A 23,435-nucleotide genomic window follows, 5' to 3' on the forward strand; every position below is an offset into this window, starting at 1 on the left:
GGACAACTGGTTTGATCTTTCCAAAAGTAAAGATAATGACAGAAAAAGAGAAGGAGGGACCACATTCTAAATTAATGTACTTCAGAGCATTTACAGGTGAAGTATCATGAGGTCTGATTTACTTTGTAGTAGCTCAACTGAAAGAGCAGATAAAGCAAATACAGAAAACTCTAACTGTTGAAATTAGGTAGGAGATTGTATCTGTTACACTGAGTCTCTTTGTTTTGTGTATGTTTGACATTGTTTCATAATAAACTGCAACAGCTATTCCACATTAGAGGAAGAGTGGCTTTCTGAACAGGACACTTGGGGCAGAAGCTCTCACTGGATCCTAGTTTAGATAAACAGATTCTGCTTCTAATCTCCTCCCTCAGGTTCTTCCCCCACCAGGGTGGGGTCCAGGTAACTTCAACAATTAGAAATGCCCCAAACCAAACCTTCCAAAGTACTTCAAGTGTGTTTGACCAATAATGCTGTCACCCCACCTCATTCCCCACTCCCATAAGGCACTGGATACTCATTCCGATTTAAGTAACCCTTCAGGTTTTCATATAATCACTTGCATTTTGGAGGTCATGGTGGGAAGGGAGGGGGGTGATACAAGTTCAGGAGGTTAAGAAAAACTGTGATGGGGAGGGGTTTTATTATAAAGAATAAATAACAATTTCCTTGGTTAACTGTGTTGGGGAGGAGAGCTTAAAAGGGGATGGAACATTTAGTAAACATTCCTTCCAATTCTTTGGGAAGAGTTAGCAGAAACCCTTAAAGTTTCCACTTTTCTTTTCCCTTGTTCCTCCTCCTTATCCTTTTTCATCTTTAATCTTCACACAGGAAAGTGTACCTGTGGCCTAGAACAAACTGACCCATCACTTTTAGTTCAACAATGCCAGTAAAACTTCCCCTCCAGGTTTTCAAATTTATTAGCATAAGGTTTTTGAAAGTATTCCTATGTAAGTTACTATGGTAAAATATATAGAACAATTACCACTTTCACCATTTTTAAGTGCATACTTCAGTGGCATTAAGTACCACGAAGTTTATTTTTGTTTTACAATATATTTAAAAACCCACTTTAAGGCCAGGAGCAGTGGCTCGTGGCTCATGCCTGTAATCTCAGCACTTTGGGAGTCCCAGGCGGGCAGATCACAAGGTCAGGAGATCAACACCATCTTGGCTAACACGGTGAAACCTTGTCTCTACTACACAAAAAATTAGCTGGGCACATTGGCACACGCCTGTAGTCCCAGCTACTTGAAAAGCTGAGGCAGAAGAACTGCTTGACTCCGGGAGGTGGAGGTTGCAGTGAACCAAGATCACCCCACTGTACTCCAGTCAGGTAACAGGGCAAGACTCAGTCTCCAAAAAAAAAAAAAAACAAAAAAAACAAAAAAAAAAAACCTCACTTTAAGATAACTGGTAAAACATGCAAATATGGTGCCAAGTCCAGAGGGAGGAAATGCAAAGGCTTCGCACCTTCTGCACAGTAAGTGCACCACAGACATCTTGACGGGGCTGGTGCCACAGTTTGGTGGGCATAAACATAAATGAAAACATTAAATGCTCAGTTGCTTTTCAGCAATGCCTAAAATAGTCTTATTCAGATCCCTATTTCAATATATTAATTAAGTTGTATACAATCACACTCTGTCCCTGTAATTTAACTAAAATTCCAATTTTCAAAACAGGATTTATAGGCTGACGGCTGCTGCTCCAGAGGAGAGGTACCTTCTTCCAGAAGGCATATCTGTGGCAGAGAACTTAGTCCTGAAGATCTAAGTAAAGGACCATTAACTCAAAGGTCATGCCAATCTGGACACAGACCTTGGTACTTAAGGCCTGTTCAGAGGCTGGTGACCTTAGCACAGATTCATTTCCTAAATATATGCACCAACCCAACTGCTAGAGATGCAAAGATGACTAAGATAGTCTCCCTACTTCAAGCGTGGTATAAGGAGACCCTGGATAAGCAGACAGGAAAATGGTAATATATGTGTGATGTCATATGCATAGCCAAGACTTCTTCCTCCGAGTAGGATATAGGGATATAAAAGACTTTGACTATGGTTTGCCATATTTTAAGTTTTAAAACAATAAGTATATATGACTTTGTAATCAAAACAAACTCTCAACACAAAATAAGGGGCTGGAGGTGATCAGGAATCTAACCCAACATTATATGAGGGCTTAAATAATGCTTCTCAAAGAAGGTATCTAGATGTTGAATCCTCAACTGGGTGGAGAGAGAATCTTCTTTTTTTTTTTTTTCTTTTACCAGGAGAAAGCGCGAACGCAGTCCCCCACTACCACAAATTATGCAGTCGAGTTTCCCACATTTGGGGAAATCGCAGGGGTCAGCACATCCGGAGTGCAATGGATAAGCCTCGTCCTGGGAAAACCACCTTCGTGATCACGATATCTCCCCTGCCAGGTAAGTATAGAGAGATAATCTTCAAAGGACAGAATAAAGGCCAGAATTTTAACATGGAGAGGAGGCAACAGGCTAAGAAAACCCAGAACAGCTGTGCTTACTTTTGGTACACTTATGCCAAGGATTTGGGGGCTGGAAAAATCTGACCCCTTGGTACTCTTGTTTCTACTTAGCTTTATAAACAAATTCCTGCATCTGCAGGATTTCCATCCTTATCTGTAAGAAAGGCTTCCTCTCCACCTCTTAGGGTTGTAGGGAGAATTCCACAGGCAAATAGGTGATGATGCCTTTTAAGGGATAAAACACTTTATATAGGTCTATACCTTAACTGAAGTTGCTATGGGACTGTCAGTGGAAATGACAAGATTTTGCCTAGGTCTCCCTACCAAAAGGATTCCGGCAGAGAAGATTTCAAGGTCTGCACTAGTTCCATATGTTTATACCTCAGTTTAAGCTAGAGGCTGAGTGTTTTTCTGTAGCTCTTGCTAGCCAAAAATCTACCCATCTTTCACTTCTAGGCTTTGCCTCTGCTATGGTTGCTAGATAAATTTCCTTGCTTCTACACAAAGGCTTGACTATCAACAGCCTGTTAGGTGATGGCACTGACCTTTTTGCTCATCCCAGTATATCTGGGAGGTACTCACAAACCAGTTATGAGCACTCTACATTGCAGGAAGTGTTTGTGAAACAGAGATATAGGAAGGATCAACAGAAGCATCCTCCAAGATAAAACCTATCTCTAGGAAAAAGTGACTCTATTACTGCTAGAGTACTTGGGCTCTCCAGAGAAACAGAACCAACAGATTACTCATAGAGTTATTCAAGGAAATTGGCTCACAAGATTATGCAGGCTGAGAAGTCCCACAACCAGCAGTCAGGAGGTCTGAGAATAGGGAGCGTTAACAGTATTAAGCTCTAGTTGGAGCCTGGAGACCAGAGGCGAAAGAACACCTATGTCCCACCTCAAGCACCATCAGGCAGAGAAAGGAACACTTGCCTGCTCAGCCTCTTGCTCTCCTGTTCAGCCTGTCCTCACCCACGCTGGGAGGGCAGTCACCTTCACTCAGTCTACCAAGTCAAATGATCATCTCATCAAGAACAACCTCACACACACACCCAGAATAATGTTTAGCCAAATATCTGGGCACCTGAGGCCCAGTCAAACTGACTCATAAAAGTCACCGTCATACACGGGCAAACATGAAAACCTAACAGAGCTCACTTGAGGTTCGGGTACCATGGGGTGTTGTAATGCCCAAGCAAAAGCTGAGATCTTCAGGCTGAGGAGGAAGTGCTAAAGAATACAATGTCAAAGGTTTCGCAACACTTTGTTTCTATTTCAAAAGCTACATTCCCACAAAGGAGGCCTAAAGTGACTGAAACTTAAAACCCATTCTCAAACTGAGCCCACAAGATCTTGGCAGAATAGATGTCCACCTGCCTCACGAGATCACCCAGTGCACAGCCTCCTTCAGATAACTTTTAGGTAGTCATGGCTAGAAACTAACCTGAGATGACAACACACAGCAACCAAGATAATCATGGAAAGGAACTAACATAAACCTTCATTACCTACCACGTTAAACTCCTGGGGCTTTTCCACCATAACACTGAATTCCTGCCACACTACAAGGAGCTAACACATGGTTTACTTAATTTTATTCCTCTTAGGTTAACACATTTGCTTTAAAATGTAAATTCTCAGTTTCCCCATAGCTACTCAACAATCTCAATGTATTAACTATGAAGCTCTATTTCATGGCCAGAGACCTATCAGCTTATGATACTTTTGGCTTTCTTTGAAAAAAAAGGAATTTGAACAGAAGATACTGATCTTAATTTCCTCATTTGTAAAACACAGGGGCTGTAGGTTCAAGATCTTTACTGAACTTAAAAACAACCTGTAGTTTGTTTACTACTTAACTAAAGCCTGAGGAACATTAGAACTACAAGTCCCCTTAAAATTCTGAGCCAGGGATTTTGTTTCTTTGTGGCAACAGAAACATTTCAAATGAACTCATATGTGAAATCTTAAGTAAAAAACAGATAAAATACGGCTATTCATGGGATGGCCAAGAGCAATCCAATGCTACCAAAGGATCATGTTCAGGGAACCCTCAAGAGTTCTATCCACAACCAAAACATCACTGATTTACTCCAAACCCTTTTATCTGATAAATGCTGAGAGACAGAAGCATACCTGCCCAAGAGTAAAAATCCCTAAATATTTTTCGTTGTTATTTTAAAGTCATTCATTCTTGATGAATGTCACTACAAACAAGCAAAATTTAAAAAACCAAGCCCGGCTGGGAGCAGTGGCTCATGCCTGTAATCCCAGCACTTTGGGAGGCCAAGGTGGGCGGATCACAAGGTCAAGACATCGAAACCATCCTGGCCAACATGGTGAAACCGCCTATCTACTAAAAAATACAAAAATTAGTTGGGCATGGTGGTGCATGCCTATAGTCCTAGTTATTCGGGAGGCGGAGGCAGGAGAATTGCTTGAACCCAGGAGGTAGAGGTTGCAGTGAGCCGAGATCATGCCACTGCACTCTAGCCTGGCACCTGGCTACAGAACAAGAAGACTGTCTCCAAAAAAAAAAAAAAAAAACCCTGGGGTAGTGGCTTACACCTGTAATCCCAGGAATTTGACAGGCCAGGGCAGGAAGATCATTTCAGGTTGGGAATTCAAAACCAGCCTGAGCAATAAAATGAGACCCTGTCTCTACAAAAAAATTTGAAAATTAGCCAGATGTGGTGGCTCATACCTGTAATCCCAGTGATTTGGGAAGCCAAGGTGAGAAGCTCACTTGAGCCCAGGACTTTGAAGTTACAGTGAGCTACAATTGCACCACTGTACCCCAGCCTGGGCAACAGGGCAAGACTCTGACTCTAAAAATATAAAAAGTAAAATAGGGCCGGGCACGGTGGCTCAAGCCTGTAATCCCAGCACTTTGGGAGGCCGAGGCGGGTGGATCATGAGGTCAAGAGATCGAGACCATCCTGGTCAACATGGTGAAACCCCGTCTCTACTAAAAATACAAAAAATCAGCTGGGCATGGTGGCGCGTGCCTGTAATCCCAGCTACTCAGGAGGCTGAGGCAGGAGAATTGCCTGAACCCAGGAGGCGGAGGTTGCAGTGAGCCGAGATCGCGCCATTGCACTCCAGCCTGGGTAACAAGAGCAAAACTCCGTCTCAAAAAAAAAAAAAAAAAAAAAGTAAAATAGACTGGATGCAGTGGCTCACAAGTATAATTCCAGCACTTTGGGAGGCTGAAGTGGGAAGATCGCTTAAGCCCAAGAGTTGGAGACCCACCTACTCAACATAGAAAGACTTTGTCTCTATTTTTTTTTGAGACAGAGTTTCACTCTTGTTACCCAGGCTGGAGTGCAATGGCGCGATCTCCGCTCACCACAACTTCCGCTTCCTGGGTTCAGGCAATTCTCCTGCCTCAGCCTCCTGAGTAGCTGGGATTACAGGCACGCGCCACCATGCCCAGCTAATTTTTTTGTATTTTTAGTAGAGACGGGGTTTCACCGTGTTGACCAGGATGGTCTCCATCTCTTGACCTCGTGATCCACCTGCCTCGGCCTCCCAAAGTGCTGGGATTACAGGCGTGAGCCACCACACCCGTCTATTTTTTTTTTTAACATTGTTTTTAGGCCAGGCACAGTGGCTCATGCCTGTGATCTCAGCACTCTGAGAGACTGAGGTGGGTGGATCACTTGACATCAGGAGTTCAAGACTAGCAGGCCAACATGATAAAGCCACATCTCTTCTAAAAATACAAAAATGAGCTGGGCATAGTGGTGGGCACCTACAGTCCCAATTACTCCGGAGCCTAAGGCAGGAGAAACAGCTTTAGCCCAGGAGACAGGTTGCAGTGAGCTGAGATTGTGCCATTGTACTCCAGCCTGGGCGACAGAGCAAGACTTGGTCTCAAAAAAAAAAAAAAAAAGTTTTTAATTTAAAAAAATATATAAAACATTCACCTCATGCCTCTGCCTCTCCTGCACTTGTAGCTTTGCTTTCGGCCTGCTAAGCATGCCTGGCCTCAATATCACACTTGTTCTCTCTCCTGCACCATCAGTGGCTCAAATGCCAGCTTTCCCCGACCATCCTACATAAAATAGCACACTTCCACTTTACCCTGTTAATGTTCTCCACAGCACTTATCTGATATTCGTGTTCTATCAAGTATGGCTGGGGGAGAAAAAAACGGAGAATAACTGCTTAATTTGCAGTCTCTGGTTGGTATGAGGAAAGGTTCTGGAAATAGACAGTGGTGATGGATGCACAAGAGTGGAATTGGGCCAAGTGCGGTGGCTCACACTTGTAATCCCAGCACTTTGGGGGGCAGAGGTGGGCGGATCACCTGAGGCCCCAGATTCAAGACCAGCATAGACAATATGGTGAAACTCCACCTCTACTAAAAAACACAAAAATGAGCTGGGCCTGGTGGCATGCGCCTGTAGTCCCAGCTACTTGGGAGGCTAAAGCAGGAGAATCGCTTGAACCTGGGAGGTGGAGGTTGCAGTGAGCCAAGATCATGCCGCTGCACTCCAGCATGAGTGACAGAGCACAACTCCGTCTCAAAAAAAGATACTGAATACTAAGGTGAAAAACCCCAACAGTCCAAATCTGAACCTCTGCCATTACCACACTGTTTTCATTGGTGTAGCTTTGTAGTAAATTTTGAAATTAGTAAGTGTGAAACCTCCAACCTGGTTGTGTGTTTTCAAGATTATTTTGGCTACTGGGGATCCCATGATTTTCTGTATCAATGTTAGGATGGATTTTTCTGTTTTCTGCAAAACCATCATTGATATTTTAATAAGAACTGCATTGAATTTCTTACTTTGGAAAGTACTGTTATCTTAACAATAGTAAGTTTTTAAATGCACAAACAAAAGTTACCTTTCCATTTATTGAAGTATTTACTTTCTTACAAACTACAAAACATTATTGAAATGTTTTGTAGTTTTCTACACAAATCTTGCTCCTACCTAATTTATTCCTATTTTATTCTTTTCCATGATATTGTAAATATAACTTTCTTAATTTTCTTTTCAGACTGTTGTTAGTGTTACAGAAATAGAACTTTTGTTGATTCTGTATCCTACAACTTTGCTGAACTAGTTTAGCAGATCAAAAAGTGTTTTGTGTGTGAGAAATTTTTAGAGCTCCCTACATATAAAATCATACCACTTTCAAGACTGAGGAGACAGCATCGTCCAAAGCAGAAAGAGTACAGTCCCAAGAACTCAGCAAAGAAAGGGGATACGAATTGAGTTTCTCATCTCTGGCCTCGTCAATCTAGGTAAGAGATTGTCCATTTTGTTAGTCTTTTCCGAGAACTTTTGGATTTGCTGAATTTTTCTACTTATCTCTACTGTATTAGTTCCTTCTTTCTGCTAGCTTTGGGTTTGCCCAAGATGGAGTACAATCTTGTTTATAAAATTCGATTGGTGATTTGAGGTCTTCCCCCGTTTTTTTTTTTTTTTTTTTGAGTCGGAGTTTCGCTCTTGTTACCCAGGCTGGAGTGCAATGGTGCGATCTCGGCTCACCGCAACCTCCGCCTCCTGGGTTCAGGCAATTCTCCTGCCTCAGCCTCCTGAGTAGCTGTTATTACAGGCACGCGCCACCATGCCCAGCTGATTTTTTGTATTTTTAGTAGAGACGGGGTTTCACCATGTTGACCAGGATGGTCTCGATCACTTGACCTCGTGATCCACCCGCCTCAGCCTCCCAAAGTGCTGGGATTACAGGCATGAGCCACCGCGCCCGGCCCCACCGTTTTTAATGAAGGCACTTATAGCTATAAATTTCCTCTTCAACACTGCTTTTGTGGCAACTCATAGGTTTTGCAATGTAGTATTTTCTTTCTGTTAAATTGTTTCTAATCCTTTTTTTCTTTTCTAATTGCCCTTGTGAGTTTTCCTTTGACCCACTGGTTCTTGAAGAGGGTGTTATTTAATTTACACAAAGTTTCCAGTTTTCCTCTGTTACTAATTTCTCACTTCATCCCATTTTGGTCAAAGAAAGTACTTGGTATAGTATTTTTTAAAATCAACTGAATCTTAATTTATGGCCTAATGTATGGTCTATCCTAGAGAAGGTTCTAAGTCTACTTAAGGATATGCATTCTATTGTTGTTGGGTAGAATGTCCTGTGTAAGTCGGCAAGACCTAGTTGGTTTCTTGAATTGTTCAAGTACTATATTCTATTTCCTCGTTTATTTTCTGCCTGGTTCTTCTACCCATTAAAGTCCCCAACTACTATTGTAGAACTATTTCTGCCTTCCATTGTCAGTCATGCTTTACATATCTGAATGGTCTGTTATTAGGTGTGTAAATGTTTAGTGTTTTGTGTTTTCGCTGTATTAAACCTTTTATTGTATCATGTCCTTCTTTGTCTCTTGTAATTAAAGTATATTTTGTCTGATATTAGTGTCGCAACCCTGATCTCTTTTGGTTACTATATGAACACAGTATCTTTTTCCATCCTTTCACATTACATTTTTTTGTCTTTGATCTAAAATGAGTGTCTTACAGGCAGCATGCTGGATCAGTCTGTAGTCTTTTCTATCCATTCTGCCAATCTGTCTTTGGACTACAGGGTTTAAGCTATTTACATTTAAAGTAAACACTGATAAGGCAGAACTTTTGGTTTTACTGTTTTCTATATATGCCTCGAAGTTGTTTTGTTCCCTATTTCCTGCATTATTATCTTCCTTTGCGTTTAGCTGATTTTTGTAGAAAAACATTTTAACCCCCCTTACATTTCCTTTTGTGTGTATCCTACAGGTATTTTCTTTGTGGTTACCATGGGGGTGACATCTAACACCCTAAAGTTATACTACTCTGATGTGAATGTATACCAAGTTTAACTTCAGTAACATAAAAACTGTTCCTATACAGCTGCAACCCCACCACCTTTCAGCCATTAATGCTACAAAATTACATCTCTATGTGCTGTGTCCAAAACGCAGACTAATAACTTGACACATTAGTCTCTTAAATCATGTAGAAAACAAATAGTACTAGCTTTTATAATTTTTCATGTATTTACCTTTATCAGACATAATTATATCTTCATTCAGATTTGCTTTCCTGTCTAATGTCCTTTCAACTTTTATGACTTCTTACATGAAGGGAGATCTAGTGGTAACAAAGTCTTTTAAGCTTTGATCATCTGGTGCTGTAGTTTTAGTGTTTGTGTTCCTCCAAAATTCATCTTAAAACTTAATCCCCAATGCAACAGGATTAAAAGGTGGGGTGCACACCTGTAACCACAGCACTTTTGGGAGGTCCAGGCAGGAGGATCATTTGAGCCCAGGAATTTGAGACCAGGCTGGGCAATACAGTTAGACTCCATCTCTACAAAAAAATAAAAAAATAAAGAGGTGGAGCTTTCAAGAGATGATTCGGTCATACTAGCTCCACCCTTATGGATAAGATTAATGACTTTATATAAAACTCAAGGGAGCAAGTTCATTCTTTCTGCCAAGTGAGAACACAGAAACAAGGGAACATCTTGGAAGCCGAGGGCAAGCACTTATCAAACACCACATCTGCTGGAGCCTTGATTTTGGGCTTCCCAACCTTCAGAACTGTGGGAAACAAACTTCTCTTTTATAAATTACCCAGTCTTAAGGTATTTTGTTATAGCAGCACAAAAATACTAAGATACCTGGGAATGAATGTTTTAATTCCACCCTCATTTTTTAAAAAATATTTTTATTGAGGTTAAACACACACACGCATGAAATTTACTATCTTTATCATTTTTAAGCATACAGTTTGGGGTAATAAATACATTTATATTCTTTTTTTCCCCCTTCATCCTCTATCTGCTTCCCCACCAATATGATCTACTTTTTAGCTCTGACATACGAGTGAGAACATGTGGTATTTATTTTTCCATGCTTGGCTAATTTCATTTCACATATTGGCCTCCAGTTTCAACCATGTTGCTGCATATGACAGGATTTCAGTTTTGCTGGATATACAATTCATAATTGACAGTTTTGTTCCATCAACAACTGAATACATCAACCTACTAACTTGTGTTCTCAAAGGTTCTGATGAGAAATCTGATGATGATCTTCTGAGGAAATTATGATAAAAGATCCTCCTCTTCATTCTGCAGATGTTAATAATGCACCCAATCGTGTCTTACGCAACAGAACAATTCCTTATGGTATCATCATGTTAATTTGTAGCATCATTGAGACCAAATATTCAGAGTTTAAAGAAAAAGGTATTGAATACTGAGTGTGCACATTATGACATGTTTAAAAGCCAAAAGGGGGCCGGGCGCGGTGGCTCAAACCTGTAATCCCAGCACTTTGGGAGGCCGAGGCAGATGGATCATGAGGTCAAGAGATTGAGACCATCCTGGTCAACACGGTGAAACCCCGTCTCTACTAAAAATACAAAAAATTAGCTGGGCATAGTGCCGCATGCCTGTAATCCCAGCTACTCAGAAGGCTGAGGCAGGAGAATTGCCTGAACCCAGGAGGCGGAGGTTGCGGTGAGCCGAGATCGCGCCATTGCACTCTAGCCTGGGTAACAAGAGTGAAACTCCGTCACCCAAAAAAAAAAAAAAAAAAAGCCAAAAGGGATTTACAGATTTTGAACTTAGAAATGAAAAAGGTTGTTGTAGCATACTTCAGGTTTCCGATATATATCAATCTCTATAACCCACCTAAAAAATAAGCACTTCTTAAAAAAAAAAAAAAAAAACAGAAAAAGGTTATTGAGACAAAAAGTGAGAAAACTGCTATGAATTATCCACAGCTATGACTGGCCCATTTCTTGCTCTGATACTATAAGGAGCCATTGTTCTGGAATTACAAACACCTAAATAAGCACTTGGCTGGACCTAAGCTTTTGGTGTGCACAGCCCAGTAAGCTGATTTTTGGTGACCTGACAAACACAGACCACAATTAGCTTGTTTCCTCATGTGTGTGGTTTTTTTCTCTTTTATTTATCATATCTTTCCGTTACTTTGCTTTTGTCCTCATTTTTCTTTTTGTCATTTTTAAATTTCCTTTTTCTTCTTCCTTTTTCTTATCCTTCTTTACTCTTTTTTCCCATTTTTTAAATTCTTTTATATTCTTCCCATTTTTCTTCCATTTCCTTTGTGGTTTTTCTCATTTTTTCATTTTTTATTTAGTTAATGTTGTTGGTTAGCATATTAGTATTGCTGGTTAGCATTGTTAGTGCAGTCAGTACACAGTTAGTATTGTTAGTATTATGTTCATCAATTAGCATAGTTTGTAGCACCAGTATTATTGGTTAGCATTCTTAGGATATATAGTCAGTACAGCTAGGAGGTTACTGTATTAGCCTGTTTTTATGCTATTGATAAAGACATACCCAAGACTCAGCAATTTACAAAAGAAAGAGATTTAATTGGACTTACAATTCCATGTGGTCGGGGAAGCCTCACAATCATGGCACAGGCAAAGAGGAGCAAGTCACATATTACATGTATGGTGGCAGGCAAAGAGAGGAACACTTGTGCAGGTAAACTCCCCTTTTTGTAACCATCAGATCTCATGAGACTTACTCACTATCTTGAGAACAACACGGGAAAAGACCTGTACCCATGATTCAATTACCTACCACCAGGTCCCTCCCATAACCCATTGGAATTCAAAATGAGATTTCAACGGGGACATAGCCAAATCTTATCATTCCGCCCCTGGCCCCACCCAAATCTCATGTCCTCACATTTCAAAACCAATCATGCCTTCCCAACAGTCCCCCAAAGTCTTAACTCATTTCAGCATTGACACAAAAGTCCACAGTCCAATGTCTCATCTGAGACAAGGCAAGCCTCTTCTGCCTATAAGCCTGTAAAACCAAAAGTAAGTTTGTTACTTCCTAGCTACAATGGGGGTAAAGAAATTGGGTAAATACAGCCATTCCAAATGACAGAAGTTAGTCAAAACAAAGGAGCTATAGGCCCTCATGCAAGTCTGAAATCCAGCAGGGCATTAAACTCTCACATCTCTAAAATGATCTCCTTTGACTCCATGTCTCACATCCAAGTCACGCTAAAGCAAGAGATGGGTTCCCACGGTCTCGGGCAGCCCTACCCCTGTGGCTTTGCAGAGAACAGCCTCCCTCCTGGCTGCTTTCATAGGCTGATTTTGTGTCTGCAGCTTTTCCAGGTACATGGTGCAAGCTGTTGGTACATCTACCAATCTGGGGTCTGGAAGATGGTGGCCCTCTTCTCATAGCTCCACTAGGTGGTGTCCCAGTGGAGAACCCTGTGTGGGGGCTCCATCCCCACTAGCAAAGGTTCTCCATGAAAGCCCCGCCCCTGCAGCAGATTTTTGCCTGGACATCCAGGTGTTTTCATGCATCCTCTAATTCTTGACTACATCCAGGAGTCCTTGTTGGGGAAAAAAATATGACTACAACATGGTCACACACCTAGTCCTGGTGTATTTTGCTGTTTTGCACTCTCCCTGCACAGAATTGGGACAATGCATACCCTAGTTTAGGCAACATGCAGACATGCAATACTTGGAATTAACCAGTAAAATTCAACAGAAAAGTGACTTCAGAGAAGTATGGAGGTGACTCCAACAGCAAAATATTACTACAAGTGGCTATGAACCGAATGCAGGGCAGATACACACACACTGTACGTGACCTCACACTGACACTACCTGGTTAACTTTACCAAAGGCAACTTTAGATCCTGTGGGCCTATGTTAATTGGGCCAAAAGGTCCACAATAGGATAAGGTAGTCTTGTGAACCAGGCTGTGTGTTGGCAATTATAGAAGTGGCAGGGGTGTGACCCCCAAAGCAACTTAGCAGATCACTTGGCTGTGCTACTAAGGTTCCCAACTGGATATTGAAGGAGTATGACCTTTCCAGTGTGATATTTTTTATAACAGTAGTCAATAATAATGTATCATATTTCAAATAATAACGTATCACATTTCAAAATAACTAAGAGAGTAAATTTCAAATGTCTCCCAAATGGATCAGTCTCTCTAAGAGGCCTGACCTAGGTATGGGCCCTTCTGTCTGCTCACATGTATTGGTGAAGTCTTCTAATAAAGTTTTCATTTGAGTTATTGTATTTTTATGCTCCAGAATTCCTGTACAGTTCCTTTTTATCTTTTTTTTTTTTTTTTTTTTTTTTTTAAGAGATGGGCTTTCGGCCGGGCGCGGTGGCTCACGCCTGTACTCCCACTACTTTGGGAGGCCGAGGCAGGTGGATCACGAGGTCAAGAGATCAAGACCATCCTGGTCAACATGGTGAAACCCCGTCTCTACTAAAAATACAAAAAATCAGCTGGGCATGGTGGCGCATGCCTGTAATCCCAGCTACTCAGGAGGCTGAGGCAGGAGAATTGCCTGAACCCAGGAGGCGGAGGTTGCGGCGAGCCGAGATCGCGCCATTGCACTCTAGCCTGGGTAACAAGAGTGAAACTCCGTCTCAAAAAAAAAAACAAAAACAAGAGATGGGGTTTCATCATGTTGGCCAGGCTGGTCTTGAACTCCTGACCTCAGGTGATCCACCCACCGTGGCCTCCCAAAGTGCTGGGATTACAGGCATGAGCCACCATGCCCGGCCTCCGTTTTATGATTTCCATCTTTTTGAGACAGGGCTTCGCTCTGTCACCCAGGTTGAAGTGAAGTGATGTGATCATACCTCAATGCAGCCTAACCCCAGGGCTCAAGTGACCTTCCCACTCTAGCCTCCTGAGTAGCTGGACTACAGGTATAGGCATGTGCCACCTCGCCTAGCCAAATGCTTTTTTGTTTTTTTTTGTTTTTTTAAAGAGAAAGAATTTTGTCATGTTGAACAGGCTGATCTTGAACGCCTAGGCTCAAACGATCCTCCCACCTTGGCCTCCCAAAATGCTGGCATTACAGGTGTGAGCAACTGTACCCAGCCTCTTTCTTGATTTTGTTCATAGACTGTATTTCTGCTCTCCTTTAGTCCTTCCTTGTCCATGGTTTCCTTTAGTCCACTGAGCATATTGCTGATAGTCACTTCAATGTCTTTGGCTAGCAATTCCAATGTCTGGGCTTCCTCAGGGATGGTGTCTGTCAATATTTTTTCCCTGTGAATGGGCCACACTTACCTATTTTGTTGTTATGTTTTGTAATTTTGCTGAGAAATAGAACAGTCTGAATATTATACTGTAGTACTCTGGAAATCTGCTTCTCCCACTTATCAGGGATTGCTGATTATTGCTTGCTGAGAGCTACAACTGTGCATCTGTGAGCACATCACTCATAAAAAATCAGCAGGCTCTCCTTCACACATCACTCCCTTGGGTCGTTTTAAGTGTCTAATTAAGTTGCTGAGTTTCAAAATACTTGATTCCAACCACTCTTTCCAGCTCATGATTGACTTAGTGGAAAGGATGAAGGCCTCAGAGCTTCCTACTTCGCCATATTGCTTGACATCACCCCCCAGTCTGTAGCCTTCATTTAATTATCAGTGGCCCAGTCCAATTTTTAGACCTCAATCAAACACATTCAATCCCTGAATCACTGCTAATTCTCTTCACAGAGAATGCCAGGCACGTGCATATTCTATTGCACATACAGGTATGATCTATCTTTTAGCTGCAGTAAAAGATAGTGAGCAGGTTGCAGGGGCTCAAGCCTACAATCCCAGCACTTTGGGAGGCCAAGGCAAGCAGATGACTTGAGCTCACGAGTTTTGAGACCAGGCTGGGCAACATGCTGAAACCCTATCTCTACAAAAATCAGCCGGGGTATGGTGAAGCATGCCTGTAGTTCAGTCCCAGCTACTAGGGAGGCTGAGGTGGGAGAGTGGCTTGAGTCTGGGAGGCAGAGGTTGCAGTGAGCCAAGGTAATGCCACTGCACTCCAGCCTGGGCAACAGAGCCAGACTGTATCTCCAAAACATAAATAAAAATAAAAATAAAAATAAAAAAGGATAGTGATGAGTCACCCACGTAACTCCTTCCTTAAATCTCTTATGACTAAAAAAGACTACAATAGGAAAGGATCTGATACGTGGCAGAAGATGATAAAGATAATCTAACGTAAAAGCAGACTCAAAATATCAAACTAGTGGATCCTGGGTTTAAGCAGTGTTCAAAATACCAGAAGTGAAACACAACATTAAGAAGTGATTAAGAGCATGACACAAAATTTGCATCCAGTGTCTTTATTCTAAAAACAACTGCCCAGTGCTCTGAAGCTACAGCTGGAGTGAATACTTCTAACTCTGTGCCCAGCACACATTAGAACTTGAATATATTTTGCTGAAATATTTTAGCTTCTGTTGCATTATTGGAAGCACCTTTTGGGAAGCATATATAAGAAAAAATACAAAGAATGCTCCACAGAGGAAAAATACTTAGCTCTATCAGTTGGCAATTCCTACTAAACATAGCCAAAAATAGTGAAAACTGCTTCAGCGACTGACTATTCAGTATTCAACGGCCATGCATATGATATCATCTTTGATGAGCAGCAAAAGGGCAAGTCAAGAACTTCTATTCTGTATTACCAGAAGTTGATACAAACCTGAGTATCACACTACGCCCAAAGTGCCCAGATCTCTATCGAAGTGCCCAGAGAGTTAAGGTTACTCTTGTTTTTCAAGAGCATCAGCCCTGCTTCTCCACTTCTCTATCACTGACTCTGCTGCACATGTCTATGCCCACCCCTCATCCCTAACCTGTGCAGTCTGTCAGATGCAAAGTCTGTGAAATAGGGCCGGACACAGGGGCTCACGCCTGTAATCTCACCACTTTGGGTGGATCACCTAAGGTCAGGAGTTGGAGAACAGCCTGGATAACATGATAAAACCCCATCTCTACTAAAAACTTAAAAATTAGCTGGGCATGGTGGCACACACCTGTAATCCCAGCTACTTGGGAGGCTGAGATAGGACAATCGCTTGAATCCAAAGACAGAGGTTGCAGTGAGCTGAGATCATGCCACTGCACTCTAGCCTGGGCGATAGAGCAAAGAAAAAAAAAAGTCTGTCAAATTGCCTTCCTTGATTTTATAGCCAAGGGTATCATCTTATACTAGGCTTGCATACATCATACTTGTGCTTTACAACAAGTGTAAATCTTTTCTACCAGAATAATCCCCCTCAGATATCATTTTGTTATTCCCTTCTAAATATGTGAATATGGATAATTATCATGACAAAAATGTGGCTAATGTGAAAATAAGTACAAAACTTTCTGCTTTTTGCCACATCACAGTCCTTCCTACCTAGGCTCTTGAAAAGTAACATACTCTAAGAGCACAAAGCTCACTTAAAATGAAATCGATATTGCATACCATGCTTGCTTTCTTGTTGTATTTGGTCCCAATTCTTTCCCCTGATTTTCAAGGCCTACCAGCATCTCAAATCCTTGCCCAAGAACGTCTGCTTACCCAGACAGCCCACCTCTCAGGTTCTGCCACATTAACATATGTGGAGGTCCATTCTTCTTTCCCCTGCATATATCCCTCTCAGTTGAGAAAATCCAAGTGAGAAAAAAAATTCTGCCCCTATGTCAATTCAAAACACATATCCTAAGTAACAGACACATATGTAGTATTAAAAAACTTTTTTTTTTTTTTCTGAGACAGAGTCTCACTCTGTCACTCAGGTTGGAGTGCAGTGGCACAATCATGGCTCATTCCAGCCTCAACCTTCCAGAATCGAGCAATCCTGCCACCTAAGCCTCCCAATTTAGTGGGACTACAGGCATGTGCCACCACACTCAGTTAATTTTTTTTTTTTTTCTGTAGAGACAGGATCTCCCCAGGTTGCCCAGTCTGGTCTTGAACTCCTGGGTTCAAGCAACACTCTGGCCTTGGCCTCCCAAAGTGCTAGGATTACAAGCATGAGCCACTATACCTGGCTGAACATTCTAAACTGTACTTACATTCTTTTTAAAGTAGGGTACTGAACAAGTTATACTCACTTTACATTTATTATCGTATAAAGCTCATTTTTTCCAAATACAGCTGCATTTACATGCTTTTAAAAGAGAAAAAAATGGCCGGGCGCGGTGGCTCACGCCTGTAATCCCAGCACTTTGGGAGGCCGAGGCGGGTGGATCATGAGGTCAAGAGATCGAGACCATCCTGGTCAACATGGTGAAACCCCGTCTCTACTAAAAATACAAAAAATTAGCTGGGCATGGTGGCGCGTGCCTGTAATCCCAGCTACTCAGGAGGCTGAGGCAGGAGAATTGCCAGAACCCAGGAGGCGGAGGTTGCAGTGAGCCGAGATCGCGCCATTGCACTCCAGTCTGGGTAACAAGAGTGAAACTCCGTCTCAAAAAAAAAAAAAAAAAGAGAGAGAGAAAAATTTAAAATTAAAAACTGTGGTTTTGTAGGTCAAAAAACAGCAATTCTGTAGGGTTCAATATTGTCCCTAAGTAGGTAGGAATTGAGGCGGCACTTGTTTTCAAAATTTCCTTTTGTACAACTGGATTTATTACATATACCATTGCCTATTAACAAAAAAGTGAAAAACTGTCCTGAAGCCTACTGTCACATCTTATTATTTCATACTATATCATCCTCTCTGGTAGGTGATTCTTCAAGTCAGGTAGCCAACCAGAAAAATTCCTCCAGGGCAGGAACCATCTTCCTCCTCTGGCATCTCTCTGCCATAGCATCTGGCACAATGCATCTTCTGGATACCTGCATGCTGACTACCTTTCCACTTACCCTGTATCACTACAAGGTAGCGAGTATAGGAGAGTGTGGTGGTTCCTACCACAGCAGGGGGAAGGAGAATAACTAAACTAACTTCTTCGATTTTGATATACACTGTTTGACTTGTCCTTTGAACAGGTGAAGTTTTTCACTAACTGTATATACCATCTGTACAGGGATGGGGGTGCACTGCAGGGTCGGCCAATACATGCTTACCTCCCTCTTATACTCACATACTCTCACAGGGAAAAATCTTTCCAATACTCCCTCACCTCCACAGTTGGCTAACAGAAAACTGGCCATAAGGTTCCACTCTCCTCAGAGACAGCCCTCCTTCCCTCTCCCCAGAAGATCATGGGTGCTCCACAACTCAGGATGCCTTTATAAACTCACAGTACTGAAAGCTGCAAATGAGAGCCATGTGGCAGGAACAGGTGAACAGTTGCATGTAGACAAGATTTCATACAACAACATGCAGAAATGATTAGCTATGCCTTTAGAAGACAACAAGAGGAAAAAAGGAAGACTTTGCTGATGCAGTGTACTTTCTTCCTGTCTTTAACAGGCAACTGTTTTGTTCAATTCAGACTGCTAACATGTCTGCAACATCCCTGAAAATAAAGACTGGCCCAATGGTCCACCTCTTAATCATGAAAATTAATTAACCCCCTCTTTATCTGTTAAAATAAATAAGGCAGAAAAGAAACATTTGTGGCAAAAGAAACATTTTCAATGTATGTGAAACCTGGGAAATTCCTATGGAACTGGACATTAATAACCTTCCACCAAGAATGATAAATCTAATTTGTCAAAGTTAGACAACAGTTAACAGTAAAAATCCATCTAAATTACAGATTATGAAATGACTATGTATGTTCAAATACTGAAGAAAAAAAAAAAAGACTGGAAAAAGCAAAACACGAAATGCTTAGAGGCTTCATGAACCTAATTAAAAATCTAATACTTGCAGCCCAGAATGGTGACTCACACCTGTAATCCCAGCACTTTGGGAGGCTGAGGCGGGAGGATCACAAGGTCAGGGGTTCGAGACCAACCTGACCGACATGGTGAAACACTGTCTCTGCTTAAAAATACAAAAATTAGCCAGGCGTGGTGGCGTGCACCTGTAATCCCAGCTACTTGGAAGGCTGAGGCAGGAGAATCCGCTTGAACTCAGGAGGCGGAGGTTGCAGTGAGCCTAGATCGCGCCATTGCACTGCTGCCTGCTCGACAGAGCGAGACTCCATCTCAAACAAATAAATAAATAAATAAATATATTAAATAAAATAATAATAATTGCCGGGCACGGTGGCTCAAGCCTGTAATCCCAGCACTTTGGGAGGCCGAGGCGGGTGGATCACGAGGTCAAGAGATCGAGACCATCCTGGTCAACATGGTGAAACCCCGTCTCTACTAAAAATACAAAAAATTAGCTGGGCATGGTGGCACATGCCTGTAATCCCAGCTACTCAGGAGGCTGAGGCAGGAGAATTGCCTGAACCCAGGAGGCAGAGGTTGCGGGGAGCCGAGATGGCGCCATTGCACTCCAGCCTGGGTAACATGAGTGAAACTCCGTCTTAAAAAAAATAATAATAATAATTATTATTATTATTATTATTAGCTGGGCATAGTGGCACACAACTGTGAGCCCAGCTACTTAGGACACTGAGGCAGGAGGATCACTTGAGCTCGAGGCTGCAGCAAGCTGTGTTCAGGCTACTATACTCCAGGCTGGGCAACAGTGAGACCCCATCTCAAAAAATTAAAATATAAAATAAAGAACAAATCATTAAAGGGAGGGGTTCTAAAGACAGGGGAAAGCTGGGCATGGCGGTTCACTCCTGTAATCCTAGCACTTTGAGAGGCCAAAGTAGGAGGATCACTGGAGCCCTGGAGTTTGAGACCAGCCTGGGCAACTTGGTGAAATCCCATCTCTAAAAAAAAGAAAAACACAAAAAATTAGCCAGATGTAGTAGCATGTGCCTGTAGTCCCAGCTACTGGGGAGGTTGAGATGATAGGATCACCTAAGCCTGGGAAGTCATAGCTGCAGTGCGCCATGATAGCACCAATGCACTCTAGCCCAGGTGACAGAGTGAGACCCTGTCTCAAGAAAAAAAAAAAAGAGAGAAAGATAGGTTTCCAACACATGTAATTCGAGCACTTTGGGAGGCTGAGAAGACTGGATCGCTTGAGCTCAGGAGTTCAAGACCAGCCTGGGCAACATGGTAAAATCCCATCTCTATCAACACCATAAAAAATTAGCTGGTGTTGGTCGGGTGTGGTGGCTCACGCCTATAATCCCAGCACTTCGGGAGGCCGAGGTGGGCGGATCACGAGCTCAAGAGATCAAGACCATCCTGGCCAACACGGTGAAACCTCGTCTCTACTAAAAATACAAAAAAATTAGCTGGGCATGGTGGCGCACACCTGTAGTCCCAGATACTCGGGAGGCTGAGGCAGGAGAATTGCTTGAACCAGGAAGGTGGAGGTTGCAGTGAGCTGAGGTCCCGCCACTGCACTCCAGCCTGGCGCCTGGCGACAAAGTGAGACTCTGTCTCAAAAAAAAAAATTAGCTGGTGCATGGTGGTGCATGCTTCTAGTCCCAGCTATTTGGGAGGCTAAGGTGGGAGGATCACTTCAGCCTGGGAGGCAGAGGCTGCAGTGAGCTGGGGTTGCATCATCACTGTATTCAGCCTGGGTGACAGAGCAAGATTCTATCTCAAAAAAAAAGCAAGTTTCTTAGGATAGGAAGGTGATTAGTGAGTAAAGATGGGCAACCCAGTATCTATAATGAAGCTCTTTTTAGCATTTAAATAACCAGCTGATTTGTAGAAAGATAATCTACAAATGACAGTTATTTCCCCCAATAGCTATTCCACATTATAAGCCAAGTAAGATACTAGTGCTATTTCCCAAATATTTCCTTCTCTGTGCCTTCCAAGTCCACACATTCACAATTGATTCCTTGTGTGGTGTGACTCATTTTGGCCAATGAACTGTAAGCAAAAGTAACGTGAAATAATGTGTCATTCCTGTGCTGGAATTTAACTGTAGGAACAAAAGCCTCCAATCTTTTTCCCTTTGCCAAGACAGCCAGCAATATTCCTATCACGGCTGCTCCTTCTGCTGGAGTAAGAATGATGCAGAGCCTCTAGAAAACCTATGCTCTTTTTGACCAGTTTGAGGTTATTAGTTACTACAGAATAACCTAGCTTATTCTGTCTGATAGTGCTTCAAGATTTACCACCTGAGCCGGGCGCGGTGGCTCAAGCCTGTAATCCCAGCACTTTGGGAGGCCGAGGCAGGTGGATCACGAGGTCAAGAGATCGAGACCATCCTGGTCAACATGGTGAAACCCCGTCTCTACTAAAAATACAAAAAATTAGCTGGGCATGGTGGTGCGTGCCTGTAATCCCAGCTACTCAGGAGGCTGAGGCAGGAGAATTGCCTGAACGCAGGAGGCGGAGGTTGCGGTGAGCTGAGATTGGGCCATTGCACTCCAGCCTGGGTAACATGAGTGAAACTCCGTCTCAAAAAAAAAAAAAAAAAAGATTTACCACCTGAAAATTTATATTTCAAAAGAAACAGACTAGTCTGAACAACCTTCTTTTTAAAACATTTATATAAAACTGAACAATAAAATTTACAAAGGCTGTTTTTCCACAGAAGATGCTATTATTCTTTTGCCATTATTAAAGAATTATGTTAACTTAGAATACTGGATGTTACTCCCAGTCCCACAAACAGTGGCTCCAAGATACTGACCATGACCTTTTGGTCCATTTCCTCATCTGAAAAAAAAAAAAAAGACAAAGCAACTGCTGCTTACATTTGTGAAGCTTAAACAAGGTAACCATCTCTACAAAATGTGAATACATTTTTATGTACTTTGCTCTGAGTATTGCATTCCTGCTGGGAGGGAAAAAGCAAAGGCAACTTACACAAAGAAGCAAGTCCCTTGGAAGGCAATTCTTGTGAAGAGAACTTTGCTTCTAGATTAGCAGATTCTTCGATACGATGTTACCACTGTTCTCAAGCTTTCTAAACCCAGGTACTAAACCAAAAGTTTAGTGTCTAATGAGAGACCAGGATGACTTGTGCCTTTTCTTCTTTTTGTTAAGACAAACTGGAAAGCAGATAGCTAGTAAAGCAGACAGTTACATAAGAACTACTTTCAATAGCTGGAAGCTTTTGATATCAACCCTAGATTATCTCAGGCACTAAACCAGTAAAACAGACTGCCCATAAATTGCTAAGGGGAGTAAATAGGCTGGCTAATGAGGAAAATTAAATGAACTGCTCTCTTCCTCTATCCCACCCCCTTTAGCCGGCTCCCATGTTTAACTTTTCATTAAAGCCACTTCTGAGGAAGCAACTCTCTGAAAGTTTAAGCACAACACTTGTAGTATTTCAGTCCTGGCCCACTAAGCTCTTAATGTATGGTTTCTTTGGACAAATTACAACATCAAAGCCATTCCTCACCCTTAACTGGAGGTTCAAGTGAGAAGATTATGCCTTGCCTATTCCAGCATTATGGAATGAAGTGCCACTTGGTTGAACTTAAATCCTCCAACATAGCATTACAGTGCCTGCTCTCCCCACTAGGATCTGGTTCCCATACATATAACCACTCCCAATTTAGAGCTACTGCAATCCCTACACATCCATTCACTGACTTACGCCATTCCTTCCAACTATAATGGTTTCCCAATTCTCACCTGCCCACCCTTTTATTTAAAAATCCACTCAACATGTCCCTCACCACCCCAGACATTGAACAACTCTAGCATTTTCTTTAAATAAATGAGTATCATCTACCTGTGTTTACAATTATTCCTGAAAAATTCCCAACAGGGGCCAACAGTGTTTTCTTAAAGTAGAGAAGAAAAATCTGTTAAATGAACACAGAACATAGTTCATTATTCAGGAAAGCTACACATATTAACCACTGACCCAGAAGCATAACTTGCATGCTATAAACAATAACTTACTCTGCAAAGTTAGAACTGGAAAAATTTTAAACAAAAGTTTAGTACTATTTCAAGATTAGAATAGTGATTCATCCCTGTCCTCAAGTGGTTTAGAGTTGGAAGAGAGGTAAAGTCATGTAATATTATTTCAATCAAACTACGGTCTATAGTGGATACAGAAAAGTACACAGCCAAAAAGCTGATGGTCAAAGGCCTGCTAGTATCCGAAAGGTCAGTCAGAATATGAAAAACAGACCTATTTCAAGTGTCTGACCAAAAAAAAAAAAGAAGTTTGAATGAAAGCACTGTCTACTATGGCTAGATTTATACCCCACAGATTATTCTTT

The 23,435-nt window shown here is 42.0% G+C and overlaps 1 protein-coding gene and 1 non-coding gene across 2 annotated transcripts in view; both read right to left on the reverse strand.

Moving 5' to 3' along the window:
- RAB7A (RAB7A, member RAS oncogene family) overlaps positions 1 to 23,435 on the reverse strand; it is a 79,500-nt gene that overhangs the window by 48,460 nt on the left and 7,605 nt on the right. The window lies entirely within an intron of this gene.
- On the reverse strand, positions 2,273 to 2,436 carry LOC116542849. Its single transcript, XR_004265375.1, has one exon. It is a non-coding gene; the product is annotated as a U1 spliceosomal RNA (small nuclear RNA).

This window comes from Sapajus apella, unplaced genomic scaffold (assembly GCF_009761245.1).
Source record: "Sapajus apella isolate SASKATOON/1434 unplaced genomic scaffold, GSC_monkey_1.0 scaffold174, whole genome shotgun sequence".
Taxonomy (NCBI): Eukaryota; Metazoa; Chordata; class Mammalia; order Primates; family Cebidae; genus Sapajus; species Sapajus apella.